At 44.8% G+C, this 16,627-nt stretch overlaps 1 protein-coding gene across 1 annotated transcript in view; it reads left to right on the top strand.

Annotated features, from left to right (window-relative positions):
• Positions 1-16,627, top strand: part of ANO2 (anoctamin 2) — a 242,727-nt gene that overhangs the window by 146,765 nt on the left and 79,335 nt on the right.

Raw genomic sequence — 16,627 nt, 5'->3', positions numbered from 1 at the left:
ATCTGTCATTTTTGAGCTAAGTGCGAACTTGGGGACTCGATGCTGTGCACTGAACACCAGGTCTCGATATTTTGGCACAAAGATTAGACCAGTAGCGCAAATCGACGTAGGATGTGCCTACGTTTAGGCAGGACCACTTCTGCCAGGTCTATGGCTAGCATAAGTCGGGGTGTCTAAGTGTTATGATTGGGGTCTGAACCCCTCTCAAACTTACCTCTTTCCTGGGGGTCAGCTTCCTTTCTGAGCTGGCTCTGTCTCTCTGTGCTGGCAGCTTCCAGCAGCATGGCTCTAATTGTTTCACTATACTGCACCTGTGTGTGTGTTGCCTGAGTTGCTCTACCTCTCTTTGGGTGTACTGGCTTCAAGTGCTTCACAGTGTTGCATTGGTGTGGGTTGGGCCTCTCTGGGTCAGTGTGCTTTTGCCTAGGTCTAGGGAGTGTGACATCATCTGGGAGGGCCTTGATAAGGAAGTGGGTTCTTTCCTTCAGGGCCTTCGCAACATTTGCTTCTGGCTACTTGCTTTAGGTCCAGGTTAGAAGAACGGCGGAGAACGTTGGAGAACATTGGAGAACGGCGGTGGTCCCTCTTCACAAAAGTGGGGATAGGGAAGAAGCTGGAAACTACAGGCCGGTAAGCCTCACTTCGGTTATTGGAAAAGTAATGGAAGCCATGCTGAAGGAAAGGATAGTGAATTTCCTGGAAGCCAATAAGTTGCAAGATCCGAGACAACATGGTTTCACCAAAGGGAAATCGTGCCAAACGAATCTCATTGAATTCTTTGACTGGGTGATGGGAGAATTAAATCAAGGACATGCTATGGACGTCATCTACTTAGATTTCAGCAAGGCTTTCGACACGGTTCCCCACAGGAGGCTCTTAAATAAACTAGACGGCCTGAAAATAGGACCCGAAGTGGTGAACTGGATTAGGAACTGGTTGACGGACAGACGCCAGAGGGTGGTGGTAAATGGAGTTCGCTCGGAGGAGGGAAAGGTGAGTAGTGGAGTGCCTCAGGGATCGGTGCTGGGGCCGATTCTGTTCAATATATTTGTGAGTGACATTGCCGAAGGGTTACAAGGTAAAGTTTGCCTTTTTGCGGATGACACCAAGATTTCCAACAGAGTGGACACCCCGGAGGGTGTGGAAAACATGAAAAAAGATCTGAAGAAGCTAGAAGAATGGTCTAACGTTTGGCAATTAAAATTCAATGCGAAGAAATGCAAAGTGATGCACTTAGGGAATAGAAATCCAAGGGAGACGTATTTGTTAGGCGGGGAGAGTCTGATAGGCACGGACGGGGAGAGGGATCTTGGGGTGATAGTATCTGAGGACCTGAAGGCGACGAAACAGTGCGACAAGGTGGTGGCATTAGCTAGAAGATTGCTAGGCTGTATAGAGAGAGGAGTGACCAGTAGAAGAAAGGAGGTTTTAATGCCCCTGTATAAGACGTTGGTGAGGCCCCACCTGGAGTATTGTGTTCAGTTTTGGAGGCCGTATCTTGCGAAGGATGTTAAAAAAATGGAAGCGGTGCAAAGAAAAGCTACGAGGATGGTATGGGATTTACGTTCCAAGACGTATGAAGAGAGGCTTGCTGACCTGAACATGTACACCCTGGAGGAAAGGAGGAACAGGGGTGATATGATACAGACGTTCAAATATTTGAAAGGTATTAATCCGCAAACGAATCTTTTCCGGAGATGGGAAGGCGGTAGAACGAGAGGACATGAAATGAGATTGAAGGGGGGCAGACTCAGGAAAGATGTCAGGAAGTATTTTTTCACGGAGAGGGTGGTGGACGCTTGGAATGCCCTCCCGCGGGAGGTGGTGGAGATGAAAACGGTAACGGAGTTCAAACATGCGTGGGATATGCATAGAGGAATCCTGTCAAAAGGAATGGATCCTCAGAAGCTTAGCTGAAATTGGGTGGCGGAGCAGTTGGGGGGAAGAGGAGGTGGTGGTTGGGAGGCGAGGATAGGGGAGGGCAGACTTATACGGTCTGTAACAGAGCCGGTGATGGGAGGCAGGACTGGTGGTTGGGAGGCGGGAAATACTGCTGGGCAGACTTATATGGTCTGTGCCCTGAAAAGGACAGGTACAAATTCAAGGTAAGGTATACATATATGAGTTTGTCATGGGCAGACTGGATGGACCATGCAGGTCTTTTTCTGCCGTCATCTACTATGTTACTATGTTAGTTTCGTGCAGTCAGTGTGCACTTGTGTATTGTGTGTTTGACTTCCCTGTTTTTCCCTTTTGCTACGGTGTGTAGCACTGCTGTTAGTGCAGTGCTGGAGTTTGGTGCGGGGAGCACCCTTGTTAGTAAGTGTTTAGGAAGCACCTTTTGTTGTTTGGGTATTTGGCTATCCTGCTTGTTTCCTTGTGCTCACCATTACACCCCGCTTTTCCTCGTGACCTGTGTTTAGCTGCGGTAGCTGGGTGCTTAGGAAGCACCAGGGTGAGAACCCATGTTTAGCTGCTGCAGCTTGGTGCTTAGGAAGTACCAGTGTTATGTCTGACATTTGTCTTCCCTTCCTTTTCCCTTGTGGTTTCCCTGCACTTCTGTTAGTGTAGGGCGTAGGGGCACCCCTGTTAATTTCTGTTAGGAGCACTGCTGTTAGTGGAGGGCTTAGGAGCTTTTCTGTTGGTGCTGGGCTTAGGAACACTTTTGGTCACTTTAGGAGTTAGGTGCACTTCAGTTACAGCTTGTTCTAGTCCTGGTCCCTGTGTCGTCCAGTAAGTCCTGCCGGCTACTCGAACCCATGAGCTCAACTCCTGGGGGGCTTAGTAGCTAAGTGCAGGTGAAGCTGTGTGGACCAGTCCAGTGTGCTCCAGTCCAGTGTTCCAGTCCTGTGTCCTCCAGTCCGGGGGACCAGTCCAGTGTGCTCCAGTCCAGTGTGTTCCGGTCCGGTGTGTGTTCCAGTCCGGGGGATTGCAGTCCAGTGTTCCAGTCCTGTGTCCTCCAGTCCGGGGGATTCCAGTCCATGTGTTCCGGTTCACTGGGCAGTGCCTGCAGTCCCTGCCGGTGTGCTTACCCAGTGTTGGTTGGTGGGTTTTGCCTGCTGCTGTCGCTCCTCGTCAGCAGCCCAAGGGCTCACGTTTGCTCCAGAGCCCAGCCCCGCGGGCTCTGAACCTGAGAACCTGACACTAAGTGTGCCATGCAGTGTGTGTAATGTATAGTATGTTACACATGTAAATTGATGACTCAACAACCAAAACTGGCTGTGCTGTGGTGTCTCTATTGAAAGGGGGGGAAAAGTCTCATTATCGACTTAAACCCCCCCCCCCCCCGTATCTTTTTAAATATTTTTTATGTTTTAAATCTTTTATGGTACTTAAGTCTGTCAATGCACTAATTGCTCTTGGATCACAATATCATCTTTCATATCAATCTTTCATAAAGTGCACAAATAGACTTATCGTGTATGCTCCAGCTTGCGTGATGATTCCAACGGTCCCGTTTCAGTAATCTTCCTCAGGGAACCACACCGCACGACATTTATTGATAACTAATGCTGGAGTAAAACACAAATTTTTCCTTAGGTAAAGTTCACAAGTCAAGCAACAAGCACATGATTTTCTACATCTGCATAACATATTTTTGAACACATAGAAAAAAACATGTGTAAAAGAAAATCAAGGAAAAATAGACACAATGTCCTCATGCTGTTACCTTCATGCTGGAGGATTCATCAACTAACATCAGCGGGTGAAATTTAAAACATATAACTACCCAATCACTGGCTGACACGTAGTAGCTATTGCCTGCTGGTCAACTGCCTCCTGGATCAGCTGGCAACTGAGTCAGCTGATACTGACGTCTAGCTGGAGCAGCGCCGTCATTCACTGATGAAATGATGAGCTAATTTAAAGTATTAATTGGAAGTGTTTCTCTCACAGATCTGCTGATCGTAAATAATCAATGATCTGGGTATGGTATTTTGACACATGTAAATTGGCATCATGCGCATGGCCCACCCATGCTCTGTCCAAAAGAATGTTCGCCTGAGCCCCAAAACACAACCATGCTAGTCCCCTCTTCGTCTTCCAGTGGATTTCTGCATCTAACACAAGATTTTGACACTCGCTCACAAAATCCTCTCCAATGGAATTACCTTCCTATCTGTCCTCCACAATAATTCAATATGCCCCCCCAAGACTCCTTCGATCATTGAGTGATTGTCGACTTCACATCCCTCCACCCTCTGCTGCATGCTTAGTATCTACGTGGCCATCAGCTTTCTATCACCTCTTTGCTCTTGCCACTGCTACATCTTGAACTGCCCTTTCCAAAATTTAAAGTAGCTCTTAAGACCCACTTAATTAAGGCCACGTTCTGAGACACCCGGTAAGCATTGGTGTGAGGTATTGTCTGACGCTGGGCACCCACGGCCTGTAATCTGTTATGACTGTTTATGCTGGATCCCTTGACTGCTGTTTTCTCTATTTTTCCCTTATCCTGTCCGGTCTTGGAGTTTCTTTTCTGGTTTCTGATCTTTTTTGTTATTTAATTTAATATTGTAAACCACGATGCTGTACTTGCATGATTAGTGGTATGTCAAATAAATTTAAACCATAATACAATAAAATACACTACATGACTTTCTTAAATACTGCCAAAAAAAACCAAGTAGCTCTAGACAGTTCAAAATCTGAGAAAAATGGTAGAACAATCCTCAACTGAATTCAGGACACATTTTTAAGAAAAAAGGCAGGCTTTCTGGTTGTAAAATAAGAATGTATCCAGACATCTCAAAGGTTACACAAAAGAAAAGACAAGAATTTCTTAAACTTCGCCCGAAAGTTGTTCAATTGGGCGTATTATTTTGGTTAAATTTTCCTTGCAAAGGTGTTATAAAGTTAAATTCTGTTAAACATATTTTCTTTGATTCTAAACAATTGAATTCTTTTCTGGATGCTAAGTTAGCTGGCTCACATGTACCACAACCAAGACCTGCAATAACTTCTACGCCTTAGAACTTAAGAATCATTTGATTCTCTTTTCTGCCACCTTTTTCTTAAGCTAAATAGTAATATAAGTTTTCCTGATATATAGTTTGTATTGCCTCCATATTGTGGACTAAAGATGAGCATAAGATCATGATTTGGTTTCATTATTTATTTATTTTCCTTTATACTATAATGACTAATAGTCATCTTTGCTATCTCAAGAGTTGTACTTGAAATATATTGTAAATGTGCTAAAAAAAAAAAAATTTTTTAATTTTAAAAAAAGGCAGGCTTTCAAGGATTTATGAAACCTCAAGGAATTACGTTCAGAACTCAGGGGGTCTTTTAGAAAGGCGCATTAGGGGTTTTAATGCCCGCTAATGATTAGCGTGCACTAAATGCTAGAGGTGTCTATAGGAATATATGGGCGTCTCTAGCATTTAGCGCATATTAAAAATGCTAGCACGCTTTTCTAAAAGGACCCCTCAATGAAGTTGGAAGAGAATTCCAGACGCTAGGAAGACGCTAACCTAATTAATGAGGCGTATGGAATATCAATTCTACTTCACTGTGTTAAATGACTAGGAGGTCCTTTTATAAAGCTGTGGTAAAAACTACTCATAATGCACCTTTACATAAGTCATTCCTGTGTGCTAAGGCCATTTTTACTGCAGATGTAAAAAAACAAAGCAGTTTTGTATTTTTTTTTCTATTGATGGCCATGTGCTAATGTTGTTGTTTTAAGTTACATGGAAACACTTTTAAAACAAATAGGAGGAAATATAGTTTTATTCAAGAGAGAGACATGGGGAAGCCACTGTTGCTACTCTTTGAGATTCTGTATGGAATCTTGTCACTCATTAGGATTCCAGAATCTTGTTATTCTTTGGGGATCTACATGGAATGTTGCTACTCTTTGAGATTCTGCATGGAATCTTGTCACTCTTAGGATTCCAGAATCTTGCTATTCTTTGGGGTTCTACATGGAATGTTGCTACTCTTTGAGATTCTGCATGGAATCTTGTCACGCTTTAGGATTCGAGAATCTTGTTATTCTTTGGGGATCTACATGGAATGTTGCTACTCTTTGAGTTTCTGCATGGAATCTTGTCACGCTTTAGGATTCGAGAATCTTGTTATTCTTTGGGGATCTACATGGAATGTTGCTACTCTTTGAGATTCTGCATGGAATCTTGTCATGCTTTAGGATTCTAGAATCTTGCTGTTCTTTGGGGTTCTGCATGGAATGTTGCCATGATTTGAGTTTCTGCCAGGTACTTGTGACCTGACTTGGCCACTGTTTGGAAATTAGGATACTGGGCTACATGGACCACTGGTCAGACCCAGTGTGGCTATTCTTATGTTATTAGCACATGGCCATTTTCTAAAATTACTGCAGAAGCACTTACAGCCACATATTTTATGGGTAGTAAACCTATGTGCTAACCAGTTTAGTGCATGTTAATGTAAATGCAGTTAGTGATTGCAGATGCAAAAGTGCATCCCACGTTAGGCCATTTTTGCTATTTTGGGAGCTAACGTGCCTTAGTAAGAGGGCACGTAAGTTTTTGGTGAACACCCATTGCAATAACAGCCCACAGTACATCCATGCTACCTTATAGATCAGCACTATCCTCCAGATTCTATATAGCTTATGTAGAGTTACGTGCGATTCCACGCATAAATGGGTAACTACTCATGTAGCTTAATTGTTTTAAAAGGGTGTTTTGTTAACAGCTCTTAACAAGCTATACTAATTGGCAAAAATTAGAATTTACGTGCATACATTGCTAAGTGTATTCTGTAATGTACCGCGCTTAAATTCTAACATGCACAGGCAAAAAGGGGTGTGGTTAGGGGGGCGTGAAAATGGGCATTTTGTGGGCATTGCAAAATCTACGCACATTGTTATAAAATATGGGCCAGTGTGAGTAAATCTACACGCAGGGATTTACACCCGCTTTTCATTGGTGTAAATGAATGCGCGTAGATTCAGTCACACGAACTGTGCCTAGGAGTATTCTAAATACCGTGCGTAGACTTATACGCAGTATTTAGAATACGCTTAAGCATAATTGCCCAGTGCACATTAATTTTAGGTGTCATAGATAGAATCGGGCCTTATGAGCTAGATTCTATAATTGGTACTGACAAACCTCCGTTTAAGCAGTATTTTATAAGGCACACCTAAAATTTGGTGCTGTTTATAAAATAACGCTTAAGCGGAGAGGTCAAGTGTAAGTTTGTGCACTGCTATTTGCACTAACAAAAATGCGATGCAAATGCCGTTATTCTATAATTACGCATGTAACTCAAAACCATGCCCCCGATCCACCCCAAAACATCCATGACCCTCCCATTTCTGTGCCCCCTTGTTTGAGGCATCCATAAACTTTGCCTGTGTAAATCCCAATTAAATCTAATAAGTGCTAATATTGGCTCATTATTCTATTAAAGTGCACACCCAAATTGGGAGTTTGCCTACATTTTGGTGACTTTTATAGAATCAAGGGTAGGGAACCTTTTACAAAGCGGCAGTAAGCCCAACGTGGGCTTACCACTTGCTCTTCTGGGACTACCGCCAGCCCAATGCGGTGGCCAGTGGTAGTCTCATCCCGAACAAATGCCATTTCCAGGAGAAAAAGAACCCCCCCCTTCCCCCAGAAATGGCTTGTGCAGTGGTAGCCCGTGGTAATCAGGCATTGCTGTGCACTGCCCAGTTACCGCTGGGTTAGCGTGGAAGCCCTTATCACCACCTCAATGGGTGATGGTAAGGACTCCATGTCACATGGCCACAGGGTAAGAGTTCTCATACCGCATGGCCATGTATGTGTGGCGGCTTTTTACCCCCTGCAGTAGAAACAGCCCTGGCACGTGGGAATAACAGCCCCCACTGGTAATACAGGGCCCTTATTTCCACAGCTTGGTAAAAGGATCCCTTAGGTATGTAAGTGGCGCTATCTGTTGCTTCTGTGTGTACACAATTATAGAATTACATGTTCTATTTTTGTGGGAGTCTGAATCGGGTTCAGCACTCAAGAATCTCAGTCTACAGCTAGAACAGCAATTTTTGAAAAGTCTGCTCAGGCAGCCCTTGAAACGTTTCTGGCAGAGACCTTTAAGTTTGGTCAAGTGTCTGATTTGCCGACTATCCAGAAAGAATATTCATGAGAAAAATGTATATAGATTTGGTCCAAGAATTAGATACATTTGCATGCTTCTGCTACCCTGGAAACAAGACCAGAATTAAGAACTGTTCTATTATGATCAAATATTTACCATTCCATGGGAAATCTTTCCTTGGTACCTGGAAATTAGAATTACACAGAAACCCTGTGTTTTAATTCCAGTGTTCTAAATTCTAATTTTCCACTATCAACTGCTGTAAAGTAGCTATCAGAGGATATTCAAAAATGAGTCACAAGAGTTTAGACCTCTCCATCGTTATATTTGCTTGCAGATCTTTCTACAACTTAGTATAAAAGCTTGTAATTATGAATAGTTTACTAGGAAAATGTATATACATGGTACCCTATGAACAGAACTTGAGAGCTGTTCTCAAAATAGGAGTGGAGGAGTGGCCTAGTGGTTAGGGTGGTGGACTTTGGTCCTAGAGAACTGACGAACTGAGTTTGATTCCCACTTCAGGCACAGGCAGCTCCTTGTGACTCTGGGCAAGTCACTTAACCCTCCATTGCCCCATGTAAGCCGCATTGAGCCTGCCATGAGTGGGAAAGCGCAGGGTACAAATGTAACAAAAATAAAATAGATACTATTGGAGATTCTACATGGAATGTTGCTACTATTGGAGATTCTACATGGAATGTTGCTGCTATTGGAGATTCTACATGGAATGTTGCTACTATTGGAGATTCTACATGGAATGTTGCTACTATTGGACATTCTACATGGAATGTTGCTACTATTGGACATTCTACATGGAATGTTGCTATTCCACTAGCAACATTCCATGTAGAAGGCTACGCAGGCTTCTGTTTCTGTAAGTCTGACGTCCTGCACATACGTGCAGGACGTCAGACTCACAGAAGCAGAAGCCTGCGCGGCCACATTGGTTATCTGCAAGGGCCAACTTCTACATGGAATGTTGCTAGTGGAATAGCAACATTCCATGTAGAATCTCAAATAGTAGCAACAGTGGAGGAGTGGCCTAGTGGTTAGGGTGTGGTGGACTTTGGTCCTGGGGAACTGAGGAACTGAGTTCAATTCCCACTTCAGGCACAGGCAGCTCCTTGAGACTCTGGGCAAGTCACTTAACCCTCCATTGCCCCATGTAAGCCGCATTGAGCCTGCCATGAGTGGGAAAGCGCGGGGTACAAATGGAACAAAAAAAAAAATGTTTCTGGTGGCTGCTAAACTCTTATATGGGGATAAAATCAAGCCATGCAGTTTTTTCTTTTAAATACCTCCTTGCTTCATGTGTTAAACCTGATTAAAGCCAGTAAAGAGCCATGTCTTTAATGGACCCTGTCCTTTGGAATAATCTCATCATAGATCCGAACCTGGAATCAATCTCCCAAAGAGTAACAAAGTTTGTGCAGATATGAGAATTGTCCCAATGATAAGACTCTTCTCAGGTTCTCAGGGTGGTGGCTATCAAATCACAGTAGATTTTTCTTTTCAACTGGTTTACAGCAGAAGACAATGTGTAACATCATACCTTCCCTGTGAACCAAGATGTCCAAAAATGAAGCCTTCTGTAACCCACGTGGTCAACTTGTGGTCCAAAGAATTTGGCTACTGGAGAAATGCAACAAGGTGATGATCACCGAATGAAAAAAAGAATGGCCTAGCAAATTTTCAAAGAGGTCAACTGAAGAGCATAAATCCTTCGACTATCAGGCCCTTCTTCTTTATTCATTAACACTGAAGCAATGCTGAAGTGTTCGTGGGCAAGAAATATTTATTAGAGGGTTTTCGTTTACTAAAAAGCTGTTGTTTTCACAGAGGTCAGCACATTTTGAAAAGCATGTCAGAGCAGATTTAATCTCTGGAGGAATCCTGCAGTGAAGTGGTAGAAGTCATGACAGCACTCAAGGGATACAGACAATCTGGAGCATCTGATCAAAAGTCAGCAAATTGCTTTGTACTCCCAACGACAATGAAGACTACAGTATACATGGTTACAAAGACATTAGAGCATTAACTTCGTTAACGCCTGACTTGGTTGAAGTTCTTCACTACTGATTAAATATACAATTATATTCTATATATTACAACTGTCCGAGTACTTTTTCTGAAAAAGGTGGAGCTGAAGCAGGACTTTTTTTGAGGGGGTGCTTGGGGGTACCGAGTACCGCCACATTTTCCATTGTCTGTGAAAATTTGACCCATGGTCCCCAAGTTTTAATGAAAGAGCTCAGGCTCTACACACCAATTCTGCCTTGTCATAGATTCTGTGACTTGGTTGCAGGGGGCCTGGCTATTGTGGGGTGGGGTCTCTCAGTGATCACCCCACCCCTGAAGGGTGGCCTGGCATTTGAGTACCGGCATCTTTTCCATCATGTGCTAAATTTGACCCATGGTCCTCAAGTTTTAATGAACGCGCTCAGGCTCTACACACCAATTCTGCCTTGTCATAGATTCTGTGACTGGTTGCAAGAGACCTGGCTATTGTGGGGTGGGTCCCTCAGTGCTCACCCCACCCATGAAGGGTGGCCTGGCATTTGAGTACCGGCATCTTTCCATCATGTGCTAAATTTGACCCATGGTCCTCAAGTTTTAATGAACGCGCTCAGGCTCTACACACCAATTCTGCCTTGTCATAGATTCTGTGACTGGTTGCAAGAGACCTGGCTATTGTGGGGTGGGTCCCTCAGTGCTCACCCCACCCATGAAGGGTGGCCTGGCATTTGAGTACCGGCATCTTTCCATCATGTGCTAAATTTGACCCATGGTCCTCAAGTTTTAATGAACGCGCTCAGGCTCTACACACCAATTCTGCCTTGTCATAGATTCTGTGACTTGGCTGCAGGGGGACTGGCTATTGTGGGGTGGGGTCTCTCAGTGATCACCCCACCCCTGAAGGGTGGCCTGGCATTTGAGTACCGGCATCTTTCCATCATGTGCTAAATTTGACCCATGGTCCTCAAGTTTTAATGAACGCGCTCAGGCTCTACACACCAATTCTGCCTTGTCATAGATTCTGTGACTGGTTGCAAGAGACCTGGCTATTGTGGGGTGGGTCTCTCAGTGATCACCCCACCCCTGAAAGGTGGCCTAGCATTTGAGTACTGGCACCTTTTGTGTTAGAAAAAAACGCACTGAGCTGAAGAAGCAAGTAGCTTCACTTCTGAGAACAACCCTCTGCACTGGCTCAGGTCCATCTGCCACAGGGCTGGGATTCCACTCATTCTTCAGAACCAGGTCTCCTCTCCCTCAGAGCTCTGCTGTGTCACACCATGGTATTTACCTCAGAAAAGAAAACATGGCAAACTTCAGTGCTTGTCTTGTCTTGACAGCGGTTCAGTTTCCCTTAGCCAAGGTGCCCTCTGCTCTTTCCTCCTCCTCAACTTAGATTTCCAGTTGTTTGAAACGTGGTTGAGCCACGGACGGATCGTGCTCACAACCCCGACTCTCTCTGCCCATCGTTTTTCCATCATTGGATTCCTTCTTAGGTGGTGTAACCCTATTTTTAAAAGATATTAGTTAGGCTTTGATATTATTTAAATGCATTTGATTACTGTTTTGGAAATATGTGATAGACTTGTTGATCTGTTTTATTCTCGGTATCTACTGATTAAAATAATTTTAGCCATATTCTTGGCTCAAACAAGCGCAGTCTTGTGGGCCACTGTCCCACAAAGCATCGGGCTGTTTTGCAACTGTCGCCATTATTTTTGTAGATGTGTCATAGCGCTGTGCACATAGAAGCTGATTTTCAAAGCTGTTTACTGACGGTCTGTAAATTGCTCACCTTCAGTCTGGGTGAAAGTTCACACAAGCTCCCACAATGTGCAAACTTTTAATCAGACTGAGGAAGGGAGGGGTTCCCTGGAGTGCTTTGGGCAGGTTCCGGAAATAAACCAGTAGATTCATGTTTTAAATCAACATAAGTAATTTTCTAGTAGTTTCGTCTATCTTGAAAACAGATGCAAAATGGGAAAGGGGGGAGTCTTCATGCACTTTCTCTATGAAATGTGCAAAGAACATCCACTGACCTTACATCAAGGTAACCAGTTTGAGAACAATCTGATGTGAGAACAAACCTTTACAGCATAGGAGCCAACTTTTCAAAATGATTGGGGGTGCTGAAATTTTTTCTTTTTACAGGTGGTGCATTTCCCTCTCCCCCCGTCCCCCCTCCACCTCCCTCCGTGTTCCAGGCCCCCCTCCCTCTCCTTTCCCTCCCCCTCCCTCCGAGTTCTAGGGTCCCCCTCCCTCCCTCCAAGTACCAGGGTCCCGCCCCTCCCTCCCTCCCAGTTCCACAGGGTCCCCCGTCCCTCCCTCCCTCCCAGTTCCAGGGTCGTCGTCTCTCCCTCCCTTCGAGTTCCAGGCCCCCTCCCTTTTACCAGTTGCGGTAAAGCGAGACTTCCCTTTTACCAGTTGCGGTAAAAGAGGGTCTTGGCGCGTGTCTAAAACACTTGCTGACCCCATCGCTGGTCCCCTTTTACCGCAGCTTGGTAAAGGGGGCCCTTAGAATCCTGTTTGCTAAGTTGCACTAGCATTTTTAATGAGTGCGCTAATCGTGTAGACGCCCATAGGAAGGTTTTGTCGCAATTTTATCTTCTTCACTAAGGGGTCCTTTTACAAAGGGGCACTGAAAACTGTCTTGCGATAGTGTAGGCGTGTGTTTTGTGCATGCGCCAATCCATTTTTTAGCGCGCCTGTAAAAAAGGCCCTTTTTTTGCCGAAAATGGACGTGTGGCAAAATCAAAATTGCCGCTCGTCCATTTTGGGTCTGAGAACTTACCGCCAGCCATTGACCTAGTGGTAAACAATCCGGGCAGTAATGACCTACGCGCATCAAATGCCACTTGGCGCGCTTCTGTTATGCGCAGCCGAAAATAAAAAAAATATATTTTTCAGACACATGCCAAAAATGAAATTAGCGCAAGAGTCACATGGTAGTCGGGCAGTAACTCCATTTTGACGCATGTTGGGCACACGTAAACACGCGATTTAGTAAAAGGGCCCCTAAATTAATGATCACTTCCTGAATGGCATCAATTTGAAAACAGGGATCAGGTAGTTTTTGCAACATCTTTCAGTAACACCTGTCAATAATAGGAATCATTTCTTTTTTAATAATAGTACGTTTGTTTTTGGGTTATTTGGAAAAACATTGGGGGTCCCATTGTTTCTGGACACCCTGTCGAATATGCTTTCTTTTTATCACAGGAACATTCACACCTGCTCCTGAGCACATATAAATGTCAGCATTCACCATTTAGGTACTGTTTGTGCAGGATTTGTGCTGCTATTTTATAAAGACACATGGGCTAGAAATAGACGTCTTCCTGCCCTGTTAACAGATTACCCTCATTGTCTGACTAGTAGCACTGTAAAGCATAGGCGCCAACTCCGTGGGTGCTCGAGCACCCCCAATATTCCACCCACCGGAAGTTCGTTCCCTCCCTCCGAGTTCCAGGGTTGTCGTCGTCCCTCCCTCCCTTCAAGTTCCAGGCCCCCTCCCTCCGAATTTTAAAAGTCATCTTGACTTACCTCTTCGGGGTTACGGCGGCCAGCGGCAGCAGTAAAAAGCTTGCAGGCTCAGCCCTTCTCTCTCTCTCAGCTCTGGTCCCGCCTGGGACCAGAAGGAGGATGGGGGGGTGGGCTTAAAAGACCAAAACAAAGTTATGTGGATCCTGGCCAATATTCAGTGCTAGGGGGCGTAACTGCCAGTTCTTCCTCAGGACCTGCCCTTTTAGCGCCCCTGACCCTCCCCACTTTTAACATGGGTGGTCAGAGATGATTGTCAGCCGCACTGCCTACTGGTGGTTGGGCAGCTCACCGTGATTTAAGCGGGCCATAGTCTCTTCTGCCCACTTAAATCATTCTGAATACTGGACCCTTTACCCGCCAAATAATAGCTCTGGCTCCTTTAAGATGCTTCCCTAGTGGCATCAGGCCACATGTTAGCGTCATGATGCTCCCAAAGAACAGAATAATACATCTTGTAGGTTCAATTATTTTATTTATTTGGATTTTGCTCACACCTTTTTCAATAGTAGCTCAAGGCGAGTTACATTCGGGTACACTGGGTATTTCCCTGTCCCCGGAGGGCTCACAATCTAAGTGTTGTGCCTACGTTGATCACAAATTCTGTTATTCCTTTTCCACCATAGTGGCGGGACTGAGTTGCTGCAGGTTAGTGACTCTGCTTTAAGCTAAGCTGTGGTACAATGTGAGATTTTACTCCATGATAGTAATTTTTCCCCTAAAGCTTCCAAGGATAAAGCTGAATCAGTTATGACTCCCCAACCTTTTTCTATGCTTCATCTTTTGGCCAATCCATAATCACACCTTAATTAGGGTTTATATAACCTCAAGCATTCCACATGCTCCACGGACTTTCCCAAGTTTCTCCTACCTTCCCTTCCCTTACAGCTCAGGACTCAACTCATTTATTTCTGTCAGTACATAATTTCTACATGCATGGGGGGGGGGGGGGGGCAAGGGGAGGGATTTGTTTACTAAGGCCACACACAGACTATTTACTATCACTTCTTTGTTTTCTCTGCTCTTTTTTATCCTTGGGAGAATTTACACTTTTGCCAAGGGAGATGCTCAGGCCCCTTTGTGGTTTTCCCTTGTTAATGAGGCGGAAACATACTGCTGTTCCTCTGGGTGACCTCCAAAAACAAAACCAGAGGAGACTGTCGCAGATATACAAGGCTGATAACTTTCTTCTGAGCTTTTCTTTTTTAATTGAAAACCGCCATGAGCTTATGCGCCTACAGTTTCATCAGGTAGGGGGTCCTTTTACTAAGATGCGCTGAAAAATGGCCTGCGGTAGTGTAGGCGTGGGTTTTAGGCGCACGCAGATCCATTTTTCAGCACGCCTGCAAAAAAAAAAATGCCTTTTATTTTTGTCCAAAATGGACGTGCGGCAAAATAAAAATTGTCGTGCGTCCGTTTTGGGTCTGAGACCTTACCGCCACGCACGTACAAAAAAGGAAGTTACCGCACAGGCCATGTGGTAGCCGGGCGATAACTCCGAATTGGTGCTCACTGGGTGCGCGTAGAGCGTCCCGTAGTTTGTGTCCAAACAAGCAAGCCACCGGTGAGATAACTCAATAACCGGCTTGTATGAATCAACTCACACCAAACCTCCCAACAGCCTCTCTAGTAACTATTAGTCGGAGCAGCTCCAGTATTGCAAACTTTTGCCCCACCTCCATTCTGCCATTACATAGTAACATAGTAGATGACGGCAGAAAAAGACCTGCACGGTCCATCCAGTCTGTTCAACAAGATAAACTCATATGTGTATACCTTACCTTGATTTGTACCTGCCTTTTTCAGGGCACAGACCGTACAAGTCTGCCCAGCAGTATTTCCCGCCTCCCAACCACCAGTCCCGCCTCCCATCACTGGCTCTGGCACAGACCGTATAAGTCTGCCCTCCACTATCCTCGCCTTCCAACTACCAACCTCTCTTCCCCCACCTGCTCCGCCACCCAATTTCGGCTAAGCTTCTGAGGATCCAAAACCGGAAGTGAAAGCAACGCAGCAGTATTCACTGAGGCAGGTAGGCTCTTCAAGGAACAGAGTCTGGAGTTAGCAGTGGAGGAGAAGGGTGCAGGTAAGAAAGATTTACCCAGTGAACGGAGTTCCCAGGGAGGAATGTAGGGAGAGATGAGAGTGGAGAGGTATTGAGGAGCTGCAGAGTTTTCAATCCATTCATCTCTAAAATTTCAGAATCCATAGTATTTGAGCAATTAGATGACTACCTGACTAAAAATATATATATTGCAGCCCAATCATACCGGATTCTGATGGTCCCATAGCACAGAGACAGCTCTCTTCGGTTTTAACACTTTTATACACTACAATTTTGACCAAGATAAAACAATCGGCCACATTCGATCTACTAGACCAGAAATGCCTTCCTCACAGGCTACAAGATATAGTATCACTGGTACTGTGCATAAATGGTCATCTTCAACTCCTCCCTCTCCTTCTCTGCACATATTCAGCAAACTGCTAAAACCTGTCGTTTCTTTCTCTATAATACCACCAAAATTTGCCCTTTCCTTTCTGAGCACACTACCAGAACCCTCATCCACACTCTTATCACCTGTCGCTTAGACTATTGCAACTTGCTTCTCACAGGTCTCCCACTTAGCCATCCCTCTCCTCTTCAATCTGTTCAAAATTGTGCTGCACGACTAATATTCCGCCAGTATCGTTATGCTCATATTAGCCCTCTCCTCAAGTCACTTCACTGGCTTCCTATCCGTTTCCGCATACAGTTCAAACTCCTCTTACTGACTTACAAATGCATTCACTCTGCAGCTCCTCAGTACCTCTCCACTCTCATCTCTCCCTACATTCTTCCCCAGGAACTCTGTTCACTGGGTAAATCTTTCTTACCTGCACCCTTCTCCTCCACTGCTAACTCCAGACTCCGTTCCTTTTATCTTGCTGCACCATATGCCTGGAATAAACTTCCTGAGCTGGTACATCAAGCTCCATCTCTGGCCGTCTTCAAATCTAG

This window comes from Microcaecilia unicolor, chromosome 9 (genome assembly GCF_901765095.1).
Source record: "Microcaecilia unicolor chromosome 9, aMicUni1.1, whole genome shotgun sequence".
Taxonomy (NCBI): Eukaryota; Metazoa; Chordata; class Amphibia; order Gymnophiona; family Siphonopidae; genus Microcaecilia; species Microcaecilia unicolor.
This window is presented reverse-complemented; position numbering and strand designations above follow the sequence as displayed.